This window comes from Acomys russatus, chromosome 2 (genome assembly GCF_903995435.1).
Source record: "Acomys russatus chromosome 2, mAcoRus1.1, whole genome shotgun sequence".
Lineage (NCBI taxonomy): Eukaryota > Metazoa > Chordata > Mammalia > Rodentia > Muridae > Acomys > Acomys russatus.
Window position 1 is genome coordinate 51,846,639 of NC_067138.1, and position 20,239 is coordinate 51,866,877.

The 20,239-nt window shown below is 36.0% G+C and overlaps 1 pseudogene; it reads right to left on the reverse strand.

The window, feature by feature from the left end:
- Window positions 1-4,841: 4,841 nt before the first annotated feature.
- LOC127198247 (DNA methyltransferase 1-associated protein 1-like) lies at window positions 4,842-6,568 on the reverse strand (annotated as a pseudogene).
- Window positions 6,569-20,239: the final 13,671 nt, after the last annotated feature.

Sequence of the window (20,239 nt, forward strand, 5' to 3'; positions counted from 1 at the left end):
GAGGTTTTGAGATTAAAGTAGATTATTTTCTAAATTGAAAAAGATGAAAGACACAATAACACATAGTTTTTGGATTTTGTTAAATGCTTTTTTTAATATGCCAAGATACAAATAGGAGTGGAGTGGAGAGAGAGAGAGAGAGAGAGAGAGAGAGAGAGAGAGAGAGAGAGAGAGAGAGAGAGAGAGAGAGAGAGTAACTGACTGTGGATACAAGTACAACTTTTATTTTAATAATCATTTTTGCTTTCTATGTGTTCTATACTTCTTCAAAGGATAGGCCTTTAGAGAAAAAATACAGATTTTGATAGATTGGGCTGAGGAAAATGCTAGGGTATCAGAAAAAAAGCAAAATGAAAAATACTAAATTTCAAAAGAAATTTTAGAAGAGAAATTAGAGAGGTTTATAATTAAGAATAATGATACTGAAATAGAAAAAACAGAAAAATGGCCAGAACATGCAACAGTGCTTTGTAACAAGAATACAGGTTAGCTTATAGGTGTTAAGAAAAAAAAACCCAAAGAGTAAAATGATTTTTTCAGCCTTGATAAGGGAACTACCAGGAGATGAGGAAAGTCCACAAGGTTATCAGGTATTTGATTAGCAACCTATAGATACAAAAAGATTAGAAAGGTTTAAGGAGACAATAACCAGTTATGACTTACACTCACCCTATGTTAAACGGATATTTAAAACTGGGCCACACAAACATAGCATAATTCCAAAATAATGGAGAGATTTGATGACAGCCATTCTCAAGTCAGGCCCACAATTGCAGTGTCTGGCAGGGTGGAAAAATGAGGCAACGAACTAAGATTAGAGGCATTCACATTATCAAAGATCAGTTACTAGGTGAAGACCCATATTCTGAATTAAGAGTACAGATTGGCCTTGATGATGCTATCCTAGAGCAATGCTTGGGACAAGGTTAAGCAACAGGGACAAGCTGAATCATTTACAAATATAGCCCAAAGTTCAAATGAACATTTTGCTGACTAAATCTATAAATAGAATGATAGCAGATCCACATGCTAGGGAAATTCTCTTTCTTTTATAGCTTTTAAAAATGGTAATGATGAATGCAAAAAGGATATTAGAAACTTGAGGACAAAATCCTCACCTTTTCCTGAATGGATTAAAATTACTGCAGACATAGAAATAAATGCTCATGATTCACTTATAGATGGACAAGCAACTTCAAGAGATATCAAAACACAAAATCCCCACTGATGTGGCTGTGAATATTCAAATCATCCCCTAAAGTGTGGTGAGTAGACCATTCCTAAATATAAATTCTTCTATCATGGTAGTAATTCAGGGGAAAGATTTCCTATAAAATGTAAAAGATACAGAAGCAATGGTCATGTGGCTCATGAATGTAGGCCATCCAGAGACACCCATGGAAATTCCTTAATTTTTGAAAACTGACTTAGGGGTATGCTCAGGGCCCAACAAAACAAACAAACAAACAAGGACAGGAGCCTTTCACTTCCTGTCCACCATTTAATGGAGATAAGATGCTCCTAAGGATAATATGAAGGGTGCTGAAGATACCAAGAACAAAAAACAAATATTTTGTCAAACTACTAAAATAAGAGCCCAAAGTTAAAATTATAGTTAAATAACATTGAGATTGAGTGGGTACGTATCAATAATTCCCAAGATCCCTGAAATTCAGGTTGGCCACTTCAAAAGGTGTCTACATGGCATTAAGGGATTGGAACATTGTCTCAAATAAAACAAAGTATTATATGGCTTAAATGTACAGGGTCAGAAGTTCAAATAGGAAAATTAAGGCCATATCTGGTTAATATAGGCATAAACTTATGGAGAAGAGAATGGTTAAAACAATGGAAAACTCAGATTAACATCCCTCCAATTTCAGAGACAAGCCTAGAAACAGATGATACTCCTGATTTTTTTTTTAATTGAGATTATTTAAAAGGTTTACCAAAGACAGATACTGACTGTCCATGCTGTCCATAAACAAGATAGACCAGGAGAGAACTCTTCTATTTTATTTTGGGGAACCACTACTGATAAAATATTTATAGATTTGCTACTGAAGTGGTTGACTGACAGGCCTATTTGGATTGAGCAATGGGCTATGACTAAAGAAAATTTACAGCCACTAGGACAGTTAGTCCAAGAACAGCTGGAGGCTCAATATATACAGAAGTCCAACAGCCCTTGGAATTCTATTTTTGTCACACACACACACACACACACACACACACACACACACACACACATACACACACACACACACGCATCTCCAAAATGGAGGATGTTAACAGATCTCAGAGCAATTAAAATACTCAGTCAAAAGGAACTTTGCAGTCTGAAATCCCATTACCTTCTTTGTTACCTAAGGAATGGAATATTATAATGGTTGATCTAAAAGATTGATTTTTCATAATTCTTTTACATGAACATGATAAGAAAAATTTTTCTTCCTCAATATTATCTTCAAAGAAGTAGCCAAATAGATATCACTGGAAAATTTTACCGCAAGGAATGTTAAACAGTCCCACCTTGTGTCAATGTTTTATACAATAGCCATTGAAATTAATTCTTAAGAAATTTCCTCAATCTGTAATTTACCATTGTATGGATGATAACTTACTGGCTTCAGATAAGAGTATGCTAAAAAAGATTTCTGATGAAATAAATAAAACTTTGTCTTGTTTGGGATTACAGATTGCTCCCATAAAAATATAAAGATGACAGTCTATTAACGATACAAAAAATGTCTTACAGAAAATTAGACCACAAAAGATACAAATCAGGAGAAACAAATTAAGGACTCTTAATTATTCTCAAGGAATGTTGGTAGATATTAACTGGTTGCGACCTACAGTTGGTTTGACTATCGAAGAGCTAAGTAATTTATTTCAGACCTTACAAGGTGATAAGGATGTAATTAGCCCAAAAAAATTATCAGCTGAGACTGAAACGGAATTGGCTCCGACAGAAAAAAAATTAAAAGTTTCATGTATAGACCATCTTGATTCAAAGACAGCCTATGTTTTGATTACATTGCCTGCTATTAATTCTCCCAGAGGAATCCTCATGCAGAGGGAGGGTTATATCTTAGAATGGATATTTTTAGCAAACAAAGTAAAAAATTTACAACTCACATAGAAAATGTTTATGAATTGCTAATAAAGGGAAAAATGAGAACTCACCAATTAGTTGGGATAGATCCAGCTGAGATTGTGGTTCCTTTTACTAATGCTGATATTGTCTCATTCTAGGCAGACAGTGAGCATTGGCAGGAAGCTTGCATTGATTTTTTGGTAGAAATTAACAACAGATACCCAAAGGGCAAGTGACTTCAATTCATTAAAAACAAAACAAAATAAAACAAAACAGAAATCATTAGATTCTCCCTCATATACTAAAGACAATTCCAATTTCTTGTAACCCTACATTTTACTCTGATGCCAATAAATAAAAAATGGCTGGTTATAGGTCAGAAAATATAAGTAAGGTGGTTGAGAATCCTTACAGTCCAGTTCAAAAATTAGAATTACATTCAATTCTGTTGTTATCAGGTTTTCAAGAATCTTTTAATAGGGTAAATGACTATCAATATTCTGAAAGTATTGTTTTGTGTATAAAGATTGCTGATCTAATTGAGGATGGTTCTGATTTAATTTCATATTTATTCAATTCCAACAAGTGATCAGAAATAGAAATCATCCATTATATAAAACATATATAAAATCTCAGATGGATCTACCAGGCCATCTAGTACAGGGTAATTATGAAAGTGATTAACTATTGATAGGAAGTGTGTTAGAGGCCTCAGATTTTACACACACACACACACACACACACACAAAAAAAAAAAAACAAAAAAAAAAACATGTTAATAGCAAAAATTTAAAGAAAGAATTTTCTACCACTTGGCAGCAAGTCAAGGAAATTGTAAGAAAATGTCCTGCTTGTTCTTTATATAACTAAATTCCATTAACTGCAAGCAGTCAAAGGTAGTCAAAGAAATGAAATTTAGCAAATGGATGCACTTTATTTTACAGAGTTTGGTGAACTGAAATATGTGCGTTATATTATAGGTACATCTTCAGGATTTAAGTTGTGAAAAAGCTGATTCTATGATTGCACATCTATTAGAAGTTATGGAAATTATGCACATTAAGACTGACAATGCTTCAAAGAAAGCTTCCAATCCTAATTGGTCAAGTATTTCACACTGTCCTACACAGTACTCTAATTTAGCCAACAATTTCTCAACATTTAGAAACTGGACCACAAATGCTATTCTTAGCTTGTTTAACCAATTCCCCAATTTTATTTCAGCCTCTGCAAAGATATTATGGACCCAAATCAGCCTGAAGAAACCTTAAGAGAACGATGACCCATTTCCTTTAAGTGGGGATGTGTAGCTTTTTGGTTGCTTTCTTGGGTTATAGAGGGTTATTTTCAATGGGAGTTGGCTATAAGTAATAAAAGGTCTTATTTAGTGAGAAAACAAGGTTGGACACAGGGATGTATCTCTTTTCCTTTATCTTCTATTTTTAGGTTTGGAGATAGGGGCTGAAAAGAAAGAAGGAAAAATATAAAAATATATAGGGAAAATGGAACAAAAAGTAGATTAGTGAATCTACTCCTCAACTTAATGATTTAATTGTTACTCACAAGGTTATTTGTAATTGTATATAAATGCCAGATAAGTTTAATTTTAGATATATTGGTGTATTGGTATAGAATTCAAATTTAAGATTATTCTTTAACTTACTATGCCAGTTCCTTTTTCTATCCTTTTCCTTTCCCAACTTAAGAACTCTATTTACACCATACAACCAACGCTGATGGCCTTTTATGGTTTCTTGGCTTTCTTCACAGAAGATGAGCTGGAGGCACATTCTTGTCTTTTCTGAGAATTAAGTATGAGGAGTGCATATACTACATCAATGATGATGCACTTGGTGGGGTCAAGACCAAATCCAGGTTCAGACACTGCAGGATCAGCAGAGGCTGGGGTTGGTCCCACTGCTGGTGTGGCAGGCCCGCAGCACCCCTCCCGAGCCAGGGCTTCATGGTGTGCCACAGATCTGTAACTCATATTCACAGTTGGCATAGGCCTGCCTAAGACACTTCTCAACTTGTTGAACATACGCACCAGCTCTTCTGTGGAGGTAGAACTTGCCACACACCAAGTTCCAGCAACATCTGCTCCACTGGTTGATCTACTTCTGACCCACAAACCTGGGTGACTTGATCCATTGTTCCGTGCTGTGACACCTACAGACTTAAAATCTGGAAAATTGACGCCCGCAGTCTCAGGAGTAGCTGGCTTTTCAGCCTCCTTCTTCTGAGGTAACTTCTCCTTGGGGGGGCTTGTGTTAAGGGCTCTTCTGCTGGGCAGCGGTGTCTGCTGGTGCAACCAGCTTCTGAAGGTCTTAGTTGCATTTCTCTTGCTATTTTCTCCTTGGCCTTGATCTTATGCAGCTCCTATAGCAGATATTGCTCCTTTGCTACCTGTGCGAGGGTCTGATCATAAAGCCGCTCCAGTTACTTTTTCTGCTGTCTCTCATGCCCAGTGTCAAATACTGGTATGTGGAGATCTGTGCCTGGCACAGCCTTCACGTTGGCAAGCTTGGCAAAAATGTGGTGGTCCCTCTTTCAGGTCCTCCACAGAGCACTTCTTGAAATGCTGGTGGCCGTACCAATCATAAATGACAAAGAAGCGCAGATCAAATCAGCGGCTGAGGTCAAAGAGGTGGTCAGTCTCTGTCTTAGTCCAGGCATCATCATGAGGATGGAATTGGTACTCCGGCTCTGAGTACACAGGCACCAGTACAGTCTTATCGTACCTGGCAAAAGAATAGTCCTTGCCTTTCTACGCTGTTCCTCGCCAGTGTGAAAACATAGCGCCGTACTTTCGAGGTGGATTGGTAAATGGCAGCCACTCCCATGGCTGAATCTTCTTGGACCCCAATTTAGTCTTCACTGTGCGATACCCCTTACCACTGTCACTGGGAAGTAATGGGGGTGCATCTTTTTTGTCGGTGTAAAGCAAATCATAGGTATCCTGACACATGCCCTCAGACCTCTTAATGGTCAGCATCTCCGGGGACTTCACGGATTTTTTCTTATCCTGATTGGTAATATTCTTCTTGCTGATGGTGCCAGAAAAGGCAGCTCCCTCTGGACCCCCACATTCTAGAATGTTCTGTACATCCATGCCCGTAGCATTACGACTGAGAGATGAGGGAACAGCCTGGGTTCAACGGTCAGTACCTGAGTACTCCAGGTGCAACCCACTCTTCAGTTTTTATGTATCTCTACAAACCCATGGATTCTTCTTTTTTTCTTAATAATGGATGATATTTTTTGATGTAAGACAAGTCTACTACTGGCAGCACCCCCAATTTATTTCAAAAAGCATCAGAGGCTTCATCTGTGGCAAGGAGGCCACTTGGTGAGGAAAATGGCCTTGTGTCAATTACAGACACAATACTTTCCAAGCAGGACAAACTGGATGAAGGTCAATTGACTGCTGAGCTTTTCAAGGTCAAGATCGGCAAGTGTTTTATAATTCATGCTTCACATAATAGTCTGTCAAGTGGTCTGGGCCAGAAGACTGAAGATGATGCTCCAACACCATTGGAAAATTTGGGGATAATATACAGGCAGCTAAATTTCTCTGTCATTTCAACACTTTTGCAAGTTTCCTGCTTGTACTTCCTACATATTTAGGTAATATTTATTTCTTCTTAAGTCTCTAATGGGGCTGAAGACTAGATAGTTATAGTCTCACTGTTAAACTTAAATTTCTTATGATGATAGAAATAGATAAATAGTAAAGTACTTTATCCACGGATTGCCAAATCTACATCTATAAGTCTTACCCAATAACTTTCATAGTTGTTATACTACATATAGTTAGTTTTTATTTTAACTAACATGGTGAAATGTAGGCATATGGTTATTGTGTAGATTCAATTCTGATTTCCTGCCTAAATGTTGTATGAATTCTGCTCCCCCAATTGTCTCCCTGATATGTCAATAAAGCAGTTTATAGCCAATTAGTGAGAAGGGGAGAATAGGGTTGGAATTTCTGCAAGCCAGGGGAGGAGTAGTCAAGAGTGGAATCAGGGGATTCAGCCACAGGAAGAGGACCAAGGAAGATGAGGAAGAAAGAGGAAAGCTACCAAATTCAACTATCTCTGGGATGTTTGCAAGGAATAATACAAAATAGCATAGAGGGTTAAGAACAGACTTAACCTACTCAAGATTATAGCACCCTTATTTATAATAGCCAGAACATGGAAACAGCCTAAGTGTCCATCAGCAGAAGAATAGATAAAGAAACTGTGGTACATATACACTATGGAATACTACTCAGCTATCAAAAACAAGGAATTCCGAAATTTGTGGATAAATGGATTGAGCTAGAAATGATCATAATGAGTGAGTTAACCCAGAAGCAGAAAGACTCACATGGTATATACTCACTTATATCTGCATACTAGCCCAAGGGGCATGTCCCACAAAAGCCTTCACTTACCAGGAAACTGGGACAGAGGGGAGGACATCCTATTGAGACTCTAGATGAGAGAAGCATGGGAGAATAGCAAAGTAGAAGGGTCCAGAGGGTCCTAGAAACCTACAAGTAGAATATTATGATAGGCAGATTGGGGCCCAGGGGTCCCGCTCAAACTAAGGCACCAGCCAAGGACAATACAGGAGGTAAACTTTAAACCCCTATCCAGATCTAGCCAATGGTCAGAACATTCTCCACAGTTGAGTAGAGAGTGGGATATGACTTTCTCACGTACTCTGGTTCCTCACATTTGACCATGTCCCCTGGAGGGGGAGACCTGGTGGCACTCAGAGGAAGGACAGCAGGTTACCAAGAAGAGACTTGATACCCTATGAACATATACAGGGGGAGGAAATCCCCTCAGGAACAGTCATAGGGGAGGGGAATAATGGGAAAATGGGAGGGAGGGAAGAATGGGAGGATACAAGGAATGGGATAACCATTGAGATGTAACAAGAATAAATTAATAAAAAAATTAAAAAAAAAAGAAAAAAGCATTTAAACCAGTAAGTTGTAGATAATTGAATTAAAATGCTTTAATTATTATATAAAAAAGAGTATATTGTGAAGTACTGTATTAGAAAAGTGTCTCAATTATTTGTGTGGCAGCTTGGTTAAGAAATAAGCTGAGAAACAAACATTATAAAAATAACTTCAACATACATGGGCTTCTAGAGAACAAACATTATATGAACTTGGAAAGAATATATGCTATCTGATGTGAGTTTGCAGGCATATTACTTGCTATTTAATTTACTATATTAAGTCCTGTATTTCTTCAATTTATAGACATATTAATTATTGAGAGTCATGTATTGAAGTTTTTAGAATAAATTACCCTAGATTTATCAATATTTTCTTTCAGTTATGTGTAATTGTTTTATGTGTCTCAGGACATTGAAATTAGATGAATAGGTGTTAGTAATTCTTATAAATTTTGCACTAAGAGTAAAATTTTTAAATTTTTTCTTTGTGTAATAAGACATTTTGATTTAGATCCTACAGAGTGTGGTTCTTCATTGTTCTTGTTTGTTACTATGTGCAAAGATAATAATATTCCAATATATTTATTCTTTCCGACTATGTCTTTTAATCTAAAAATAATATTGTGTAGAATCATGCAGTCTGCTCATATGTATTTATCCATTTGCCATTATTGACATTTTCACTGGAGTATATGGTTGAGGTTGATTTATAGTAATTACTTCATATGGAATGATTTGAGTCTACCATTTTTCTATTTATTTCTTATATTGGTTATAGCATTTTATTTCTCATTCATTTACTACAATAATTTGTTTTAAATTTATTTCATTATAATAAAGTGTATACATTCTGTATATTTTTCTTTTTTATTTAATTAATGTTTTCTAATTTATTCAATTTACATCCTGATTTTAGCACCCTCCCTTGTCTCCTCATGGTCCCACACTTCCTTCCTCCTCCCCCCTTCACCCCTTCGCTAGTCATCAGAAAGTGGGAGCCTTTCTCATCTGTCATCTGACCCCAGTCTCTAGAAGCTCATCTTGTCTGCCAGAGTCCTCTTCTTCTGTGGCCTGGCAAGGCAACCCTGCCAGGGGCATTGATCAATGATTAGGCCCCAGAGTCCATGAAAGAGGAAGCCTCTAATTGCCAAATTATTTACTTTTTATATTTGATAACTTTATTTTGTAGTTGTCATGGGCATTACATCTAAAAATCTAATATATGAAATTTCTTTTATGTATACCAGACTAACTTCAATAGCACACCAGAAAAGATGTTATCCCATTTCTTTCAAGTACTATTACAAAATTGCCTCTTCATAGTGTATGTTCTGACACATAATAACACTTCTAAATGTGTTCATATATGACAGTGATGTTTCCTATGCATAACTATGTCTGGTTATAAACTAAAGCTAGAAAAATACTAGATTTTAATAATATTTTTAAAAACTCTTTTCATAAGTATTAGAAATCAATATGTTAGGCTTTATTACTACTAGAATTTATAATTGATTGTGAATTTACTTCTATTAAGATCTCTATCTTTTCATATAAATTCCCATTTCTTTTTATTATTATTATAATTTCTATATGTTTCCCTTGAATTTTTCCTATACTAGCTTGTTAGTAATGGATCTTTCACCTTTCCTTACCTAGAATGTTTTATATTCTCTACATATTAAGGACAGTTTAGTAGGCTTAGTAGGCTTATTGCTTACTAGCTTTATCTTTTCATCATTTTAATATGCTGTGTCACTTAAATGCTAGTATTATATTTTTGCCTCCAGTGTTTTTGTGAAAAATCTGATAATATTATTTAAATTCCTTTAATTATTTATCTTTTATTATTTTCAATACACTCTATCTTTCAAAGGCTGGCTTATAATGTGTTTAGTTACTGGCGTCCTTGAATTCATGAGCTCTTTTTACTAATGTCACTCTTATGTCATCATTTCTTCATCTATAGTTCATTTCCTTTCTCTTCCCTTTCTCAGACTGCCACACTGGAAAGCTTGGTCCATTTCAACGTATTTAGCAAGTCTCTCAGACTCTCATCTACTCTTTGTGATTTTCTAATTTTCTTTCTATTCTTGAGACTTGATCATTCTCATTGGTCTTCCTTAAATTCACGGCGAGTTATCTCATTAGTTTGAAACGGCCTTGAATAGCTTGGAACAGTTTAACTTTCTAAGCTTCTTTTTCACCTAGAGTCAATTTTTGACCTTTTTGCTTTTTAATCTGTTTAAAATTGTTCCACTTTCCCTCCTTAAAATTTGTCTTAAAAATAATTAACTCAAACACTAATGTAAAAAACTTTCAGATAGTTTACAAAGCGTGGCTATCCAGATCCAAACCTCATACATAACAGTCAACTCCTGTACTTTTAGAATGACTTTTCTGAAGCTGGGTCCTTCACATTGGATTTTACACTTTCATTATCAGTTATGTATTACTACCCTTTTTACAAAAAAACAACAAGAAAAATCTGGGACAATATTAAAACTAGAAAAAGAATTAGCATTATATTTGCTTTCATCATTCAGGTGTCTGATAACTGGATTTCATCTTTCCTTTGTTCTATAAGATTTATACTTTCTTGTCATCATTACATGCTCATATATATATATATATGTGTGTGTGTGTGTGTGTGTGTGTAATAGAAAAGAAAGTAAATAAGCATGCTAGGAGGGCACACAGGTGTACTGTACATGGGCACACATACAATATACATACATATGCACTATATATTTTTTAATTTTTAAATTGATTTGAAATTTCCTAGCTTTACAATCATAGTGTTATGATGAAAGATTTAAAACACTTCTTTCAAGCTTTCAACATCTATAGCATGTTATGTTTATATGTGTGTTTCTTGGCTTTTACCAGATGTACCCTTTGATTATTTTAAAGTTAACTTACAACTTTAATCCCAGCACTCGGAAGGCAGAGTCAAGAGGATCTTTGTGAGTTCAAGCCAAGCCTTATCTACAAATGAAGTCCAGGATAGTCAAGGCTACACAGAGAAACCCTGTCTCAAGAAACCCCACAAAATTGTGTATATATACACACATTATATATACTTTATATACTAATGTACATATATGGCTGTTTCTATGCCAAGAATCATTTAAGAAATAGTATTAATGTCTTCTGTTTTTTTGGGTTTTTTTTTTTTTTTTTTTTTTTTTTTTTTTTTTTTTTTTTGAGCACTTTTTCTGAGTGCTTGGGAATACAGCATAACATTTTGAATTTCCATCCACAACTTATTTTACCGGGACACCTTAGTACTTAATATCTCCTTGCAAAGGGTACAGAACCAACTCAGGGAGAATTGCCTAGCCTTTACATCCCCTGGAGTAGGAAAGGTCTTGTAGAAATTGTGGTGAGCCAAATCCAGCTTCTTCCACCTCTCTGCATGTTTCAGATCAGGAGAATCAAGCAGACAGATGGTTGGGACTTGGGGGACAGAGTTTCTTTTTCCACTCTCTCTCTCACAAGCTGTGTGCAAGCTGCTATAGGAGGAAGCGAAAAGCCCCCTAGAGTGTACAGGGAACCGGTAGTTCCTTCTCTGAGAAGAACAGAAAATACCTGAAATTCACCACAATTTACCATTCAGGCCTTCTCTGGAAATTGAAAGCAGAGTTCCAAAGCAATTGTGCTAGAAGGAGTCTGTAAGGAAAACTTTTATCTAAGTGGGAAACCTGATTCTTCCTATTTTATATTCTGTGATCATCACAGAATCTTTTTGATGTCTATTTCTTCTTTTCTTTGTTTAAATGAAATTCCCCCAAATAACTTAACTTGGGGTTTATCAAACCTGATGTATTCCAATTATACTTCAGTGCCTTTTTAATCTCGAAAACAACTCTGATTCCTCCTTCAAAAAATTAGCCTTAAATTTACTAAGAACTAATTTGGTAGATATTTTAAGTATCAGTTACTATGTTTAACATTTCATGACATAATCTTTCAATCAAATAGGATTTTTTATGTTTTATATTTTTCATCTTGTGTTTGTGTGTGTATGGGTGTATGTATGTGTGCATGTTGATGTGATTGTAAACAGACATTCAGATTTAAAATAACAACCTTGGGTGTTAGTGTTCACCTACTAGTTTGTTTGAGGCCTTCCTTAGCTAATCTCTTGAGTGTCTTCCAACTAGCAGTGGGATTACAAGCAGGCAACCACATCTGGCTTATGTACAAAAGCCCTCAATATGTGACAAGTGCCACAAAACAAAACTGTAGGTAGTGGTGTGATAAGCTACGTGGAGGCCCATAGAGAATTTTGAGCAAAGCGGCAGTGGCTCCTAAGATTCCTAGAAAGATTCTGATTGTCAGCACACAGTGTTAATCTACTAAAAACCCCTAGTACAGTAGAGCAATCTCAGAATGGATCAGAGGCTAGGACAGTGACTGTTTCTCCTTTCTTTTCAAAAGTCTCCTGAGGTCACCTTTCCTCCCCACAGTTCCTTATAGATACACCAACCTGATTGATTCCTATTGGTGCTTTGGATGGTCTGATTGGCCAGTCAATAATATAAAGGCTTATATACTGCACAATGAAATTAGATCTGCAACTTTAGTCTGATCTCCAGTGTCTGATTCCCCTGATTATATGTGGGCTCAGTTGCCACTTATCCATCTTCTCCTGGCTCCTGATGCTCCATACAGAACCATCTTCCAACCGTCAGGTTTTAAATTCCATATTTCTTCTTATATTTATAATCACCTCTGCTTTTTAACAAAAGAAAGTACCATAATTACAACATTTATTCCATTTCATAAATTTATTTAATTTCTTTTTTCATTTCTCTTTTTTAAATTTTATCCCTGACCTAGAGGTCATTGAGTGGGGAGTTGGCTAGTTTCCATGAGTTTGTAGGCTTTTTGTTCTTTCTTTTATCATTGAGTTCCAATTTTAATCCATGGTGGTCTGACTTAATGCTAGGGGTTACTTCGATCTTCTTGTATCTGTGAAGGTTTTCCATACAAGAATAGAGTCAATTTTTTCAGAAGGTTCAATGAGGTGCTGAGAAGAAGGTATATTCTTTTGTGTTTGGGTGAAAATTTCTATAGATATCTGTCAGGTCCATTTAATTCATGACATCCATTAGTTTCACTTTTTCTCCATTTAGTTTCTGTTTCAATGATCAATCTACTGGTGAGTATGCATTGTTGTGGTCTCCCACTATTAAAGTGTTGAGTTCAGTGTGTGATTTAAGATTTAGTAATGTTTCTTTTACAAATGTGGGCACTCATGCATTTGGAGCATAGATGTTCAGGATTAAAACATCCTCTTGGTATATCTTTCCATTGATGAGTATGAAGTCTCCTGCCCCATCTCTTTTGATTAATTTTTTTTGAAAGCCTATTTTATTAGATACTAGAATTGCTTCTCTAGCTTGATTCTTGGGTCCATTTGCTTGGAATATACTTTTCCAGGTAATGTGTATCTTTATTGCTGAAGTGTGTTTCTTATATACAACGGAAGGGTGGATACTATTTTCACACCCATTCTGTTATCCTGTGTCTTTTTTTGGAAAGTTGAGACCATTGATCTTGAGAGATATTAATGACAAGTGCTTGTTAGCTTTTTTTTTTTTTTTTTTTTTTTTTTTTGATGTTGTTGTTGTTGTTGTTGTTGGTGGTGGTGGTGGTGGTGGTGTGTGTGTGTGTGTGTGTGTGTGTATGTGTGTGTGTGTGTTTCTTTTGTCTTTGTTTTGCAGATGTGAGATTACTTCTTGTGACTTACTGGGTGTAGTTAGTATCCCTGGGTTGGAATTTTCCTTATAATACCTTCTGTAGGGCTGAGTTTGTGGTTAGGTACTGATAAAACGTGGTTTTGTCATGGAATATCTTCTTTTCTCTATCTAGGATGATTGAAAGTTTTACTGGGTATAGTAGTCTGGGATGGCATCTGTTCTCTCTTAGTATCTGCATGGCATCCATCTTGGCCTTTCTGGATGATGTCTCTCTTGTGAAGTCAGGTGTAATTCTGACAGGTTTGCCTTTATATGTGACTTGGCCTTTTCTCTTACAGCTTTTGATATTCTTTGTTCTGAACATTTAATGTTTTGATTATTATGTAAAGCGAGGATTTTCTTTTCTGGTTCAATCTATATGGAGTCTATAGGGTTCTTTTATGTTTATGGGTATTCTTTCTTTAGGTTGGGGAAGTTTTCTTCTATGGTATTGTTTGAAGATGTTTTCTGGGCCTTGGAGCTTGGAGTCTTCTCTTTCTTCTTTCCCTATTATACTTAGGTTGGTCTTTTTATTGTGTCACAGATTTCTTGGGTGTTTTTTATCAGGAACTTTTTAGCTTTAATGTTTTCTTTGACTAATGTATTGATAACTTCAATCATATCTTTCACACTTGAGAGTCTCACTTCTCTATCTCTTGTATTCTGTTGTCACTGCTGTGTCTACAGTTCCTGTTCTCTTCCCTATGTTTTCTTAACTCTAAGATTGCCTCCAATTGTGCTTTCTTTTTCTTTTTTTTTTTCTTCATTTATGACACAACCTTGTATTATTTTGGTATTCCATAAGATTTTATTTAAAATGTAAATAAAATGTTGTATCATACAGAGTTCAGATAACAATGTAGGTCAGACTTCTGAGAAATGAGGACTTATAAGTTCTGTGGGCAGGAATAAATCTTATTTCTTATTGTATAATCAAATAGATAAATGAAATTCCAATGATAGTCACTTTATTTTATTTATTTTTCTTTTTGAAATTTTTTTATTAATTTATTCATATTACATCTCAATGGTTATCCGCTCCCTTGGATCCTCTCATTCCTCCCTCCCTCCCATTTTCCCCATAGGGGAGGGGAGTAAGGCGATTGTACTTTCTTTGTTGCATCTAATTCCTTCTCCAGGTCTTGAACAGTTTTATCCATTTCTTTCATTTTTTTTCTTCCATTTTATTGAATTTTCCTGTAATTCTTTGTAGGATTTATTCAATTCTTTAATCTGTTTGAATGTATTTTTCTGTATTTATTTGAGTGATTTATTTTCCTCCTTCAAGGCTTCTACCATTTCATGTTAGATTTAAAATGTTCTTGTGCTTCGTGAGTGTTCATATCTCCAGTGTTTACTGTAATAGGATCACTGGTTTCTTGTGGTGTCGTATGGTTCTGAGTTTTGTTGCTTGTCCTTCTGCACTAGCCTCTAACCATCTGGTGTCTCTGGTGTTAGTGGCCCTGATGTTCCTCCAGTGAGGTCGCTGTTCGTATGTCTCCCACATGGTTCAGGAATGTTGGAAGTAGGCAGAGAGAGCTCCAAGATGAAGGCTATATGCTAGGGCTCCCTTGAGGCCTTCTCCAGATGGTGGGCAATGGGTATTGGAGGCTGCACCTAGCTCAGCTCTTCTGGGTCCCTTTCTGGATCCCATTGGGTGAGGCAGGAGATGAGCAGGCCGAGATAGCTTCAAGTCAAAGGCTGCTCGGGTGCCCCTCAGGCCTCTTTGCTAAGGTGGATAATATGGCTTGTGGCCGGTATCCAAAACAGCTCTGCCTGGTTGTTCTCGGTGTCCCAGATGGGCTAGGCCTGTAAGCAGCATGCAGAAAGAGAGAGATCCAAGCCCAAAGTTGCTTGAGTGACCCACCAGCCTTCTTGAGCGGGCCCGCAGCTAATGTGGGTTGTGGCCTGAGTCCAACTCACCTTTGCTTGTTAGTTCTCTGTGGCCCAGATTGGTCAGGCTCATAAGCAGCTGGCAGGTAGAGAGAGATCCAATCTGAAGCTGCTCAGATGTCTCAAAGGTTCCTTAGGGTTATCAGCTAATATGTGTTGTGGCCTGCACTGACTCATCATTATTTGTTAGGCCTCTGTGTCCCAGATGGTCCAATCTGATAAGCAGAGGGCAGGCAGAGAGAGCTACAAGCCCAAAGCTGCTCTGATGTCCCATAGGTCTCTTCAGGATAGCATCTAATGCGGATCCACTTCACCAATTTCCATAGGGACTTTCTCTCTTCTGTACCGTTAGCATTTTAGCCCAGATAATATTTTGGCATACTCTGCCTAGTATGTTATTTAGTGGAATCCTTAGGTCTTTCTCAAACTGCAAAACAAATCTGTTTTATAAAGCTAAGAAACATTTCCTGTGAGGACCTTTCTTCCTTTTAAGAAAGACTGTTTTCAACATGATTCAACACCAAAAACTACATGTTCACAAAAATAGTAATTCTGTTTAATTTATATGGATGTTTGTGGACTTTTCCTTTTATTTATGTTTATTTAATTTTTCTCTCTTTTGTTTTATTTGTAAACAAGTTCTGGCTATGAATCCTGGGCTGTCCTAGAAATCAGTATGCTAACATTTCCTAGACATTTTTGTGTCTCTGCTTCAGGAACACTTGGCTTACAGAAAAATGCCACCACCACACACAGATTGTTTTTTCTTAAACATGTCATATTCTCATGGAGCTTTCTGTTGTATGAGACATTTATGCTAAACATCCTACTACAGTTTTCTCTATATTCTACTCATTTTTGAAATGAGCATCAAGAAGAAATTCTGAATTGAGCATTATTTCAATAGATAACAAATGCCTATTTAAATAATATAAAACTAAAGTATTGAAAATGAAAGACATATATCCTTCTCATCTGTGTCTTCCAATGAATGTAATAACATAGAATGTGATGTAAATTTTTAAGTATAATAGAAAAGCTGAAGCATTACACAAGTAGTAATGATATTTAATGATGTTCTCATAATCTTACAGCTTTTGTCTCTTTCATTTTGTAGTAATAACACTAAATATTATATAAATAATGTCTCATATTTGGCTTCATAAGATCAATTAAGGTTATATTTCATCATTTATGACCAATTATGCAATGGAATAAATTGTTTTTGATAATATTGTAATATAAAACAACAGTCAGAGATGTTTTGTGAACAGTAGGTTAAACAACCATACTCTTTTAAAATGTAATCTCAGGATTGTATAAATTCTTTAAAAATTGTGTTTAACTATTAAGAACTGCTTTGCCTTGCTCTTAGATTCTAAGTAAATAGGCCTTGTTAAGCAAATGGAATGTATTCATACATCCATAAATACATATGTATGTGTGTATACATATAAATATGTAACATGCACAAATAATTAATCATACTGGATCTAATTATTTATAAAAGATGCATACTCTTTGTTCTTGCTATCAGATATTAAATACATATGAAAATCAAGTTTATAAGCATTTCCCAGATTGTGTTCAACTGCCCCATGCACGCCTATGAATTTCTATGTGTTCAGCATATGACATGCAGACTGCCAATTTGAGCATTAGGAAAAATGCAGCAAATTTTCCATTAAGTGTGCTCCCTTGGTGAATACACTCTGATTTTCTGGCAGGACCCAGCAGGATCTGAAAAATAAGCAGCATATTGGGAACAATAATGAATATTTATGCCTCATGAAATCCTGTTTATTCATTTTCCATCTATACTCCTATGCCCCCAACTATTAAAATAGTAGAGGGGCTAAGAAGCATCTGGTTTTAAGTGCTTGAATTTATGATAGAGAAACATCATTGATAAGGTGAACCCAATCATACTCAGGTTATGCAAGAGCATGATTGATCTAAATGGAATTTAATTTGTAATGTGCACTTCAAGTTAATACATTCATTACATGATTTCAATAGAAAATCTAAAATTCAATGCAAGTGTAGAAAACAATACAAATAACATCTTTATAATGAAGAAAAAGCTATTATTAAAAATTAAAAAGAAAGGACGAGATACATGGAAGAGCACATAAGAGCATTTGCTGATATTCCAAAAAAACTGAGGTTCAGTTCCCAGCATCCACATGTAACTCACACCACCTGTAACTCCAGTCCAAGGGGCACAGAGTTCCTCATCAGACCGCCACTGCCACTGAATGCATGCATACGCTCAGACATATGTGTAGTCAAAATTTCTATACAGACACAAATATAAAAATTGAAAAGAAGTTTGGCAAATCAAACATAAGATACCCTGAGAAAAATAATAATATGAAAGTGAAAACCAGAATAAAATACATATTTTAGACATTAACATTTTAATACATAGACTAAGAAGAGAAGTGAAAACTGAAGAAATAGTCTTGACATAGTCATTGAGGGACAAATCCAGAATGCATGTTGCCCAGTGAAAATCTTTTAATTAAATGCCTGAATTCATTTTATATCAAGGGTCTTGGTGATTAAAGTGCTAAAACGGTTTCCTGCTTATAGATTTAGCAATTTACAATTGGTGGTAAATGCTAGTAAATCATGCTTATAACTTACCTCTAGCTTTGAGTCGCAAAATAAAAAATACCATTTTGGTGAAAATAGAAACTTATTTCTAGTATTTTTGAAAATGACAAAGATGGGTGAAATCTATAAAACTGTTGCTTGATTAATATGGCTATTTACTGCCAGAACATGAAGGGCAGTTGTTGTTGTTTATTTGCTTGGTTGTATTTTTTGTGACAAATGTTAAGTCTCCTAATTAAAGTGTGACAAAAGTGATCATGAAACAGACACATTCAAAAGGAAAAACGTTAATTTTTAAATAAAATCTTATAGAGCCCTCAATCAACTTTAAAAATACTTCAACTTGAGAATTACACACCATTTGAACTGTTAGAAAACAGAAAACAGTACTATGTTAGTATCAAGACAGAATAAATTAACAAGGAAAATCCTCAGCCTGTTTAAGAATTTTAAGTTCTGAGGTTGGAGCAATGCATTTTCACTGCGAGCTGTGAAGCAAGATCTTCTTGGTTGGCCACGTGTGTAGAATCTTAGAGAGCCCAGTTTAAGTCCTGACTGCAGCTTTCAGGTGACGGTATCCCTGCAGAACGGGGTGCCCATCTTTATCTTTGAACAAAAGTAAAATAAATGAAAAGAAGCTTTCCTCCGTTGCATGTGGTATACTTTTGAATGAATTCCCGGGAGTCTACCACATGTAGAGCTTAATGAAAGACCACTTACGCCACAGAGTTACCTGAAGGAAATCTTACATGTGTTACCATGCCTTCTCTCTCCTCTTAAAAAGAAAAATCAAGAAACAGCAAATATTGTTGGTGAAGAGTCTAAGTGTTCTGAGGACGATGGGAGATACGCGTTTAAATTTTCTCTGGCGTGTTTTCGTCCTGAGCCACTGCCTGGTTCTTCCTCCTGGGAGCATGCACATACTAGAGATCATGGCCACTGCTTATGCCTTGACCTCTGTCCCTCCTTTGCTGAGCCACACGTATTTCTTTCCTCTATATTAAGGTGGGGAAATCAATTTCACCAGTAAAAAAGACTTTTAACTGAAAGCTAAATTCTTAAAAGCAAGGGGGGAAGACAGAAAAGTCAACTTCTTCATAAACTACACTTAAGCACAAATTTCTTATGAGGAAAAGTTCACTTACACCTGTGACTCAGTTTCTGATTTTTAAAATTAAATAAAAATGTGAGAAGAAGAAAACCATTGATACAGCTGCAACTGAAAACTATGTGAATGTGGCTGCTTATTATTTTCACGCTGAAGCAGTAAACCTGATAGATAAACTGTGACCTTTGAACTTAAGCTAGACCACTCATCCTCACTACAATACATTTAATTTCATTTTGAATTAATATTTCTGAAACATTTAGTGCTACAATACACTTATAGTACATTAATTCAGTGGTTCTCAACCTTTGCTAAACTGGGTCCCTTTATTACAGCTGCTCTTGTAGTAAAACCAACCATAAAAATATTTTGTTGCTACTTCATGACTAGAATTTTCCTTTTTTTAAAAATTTTTTAAATTAATTTATTCTTGTTACATCTCAATGGTTATCCCATTCCTTGTATCCTCCCATTCTTCCCTCCCTCCCATTTTCCCCTTATTCTCCTCCCTTATGACTGTTCCTGAGGGGGATTTCCTCCCCCTGTATTTGCTCATAGGGTATCAAGTCTCTTCTTGGTAACCTGCTGTCCTTCCTCTGAGTGCCACCAGGTCTCCCCCTCCAGGGGACATGGTCAAATGTGAGGCACGAGAGTACGTGAGAAAGTCATATCCCACTCTCCACTCAACTGTGGAGAATGTTCTGACCATTGGCTAGATCTGGGAAGGGGTTTAAAGTTTACTGCCTGTATTGTCCTTGGCTGTGCCTTAGTCTGAGAGGGACCCCTGGGCCCAAATCTGCCTATCATAATGTTCTC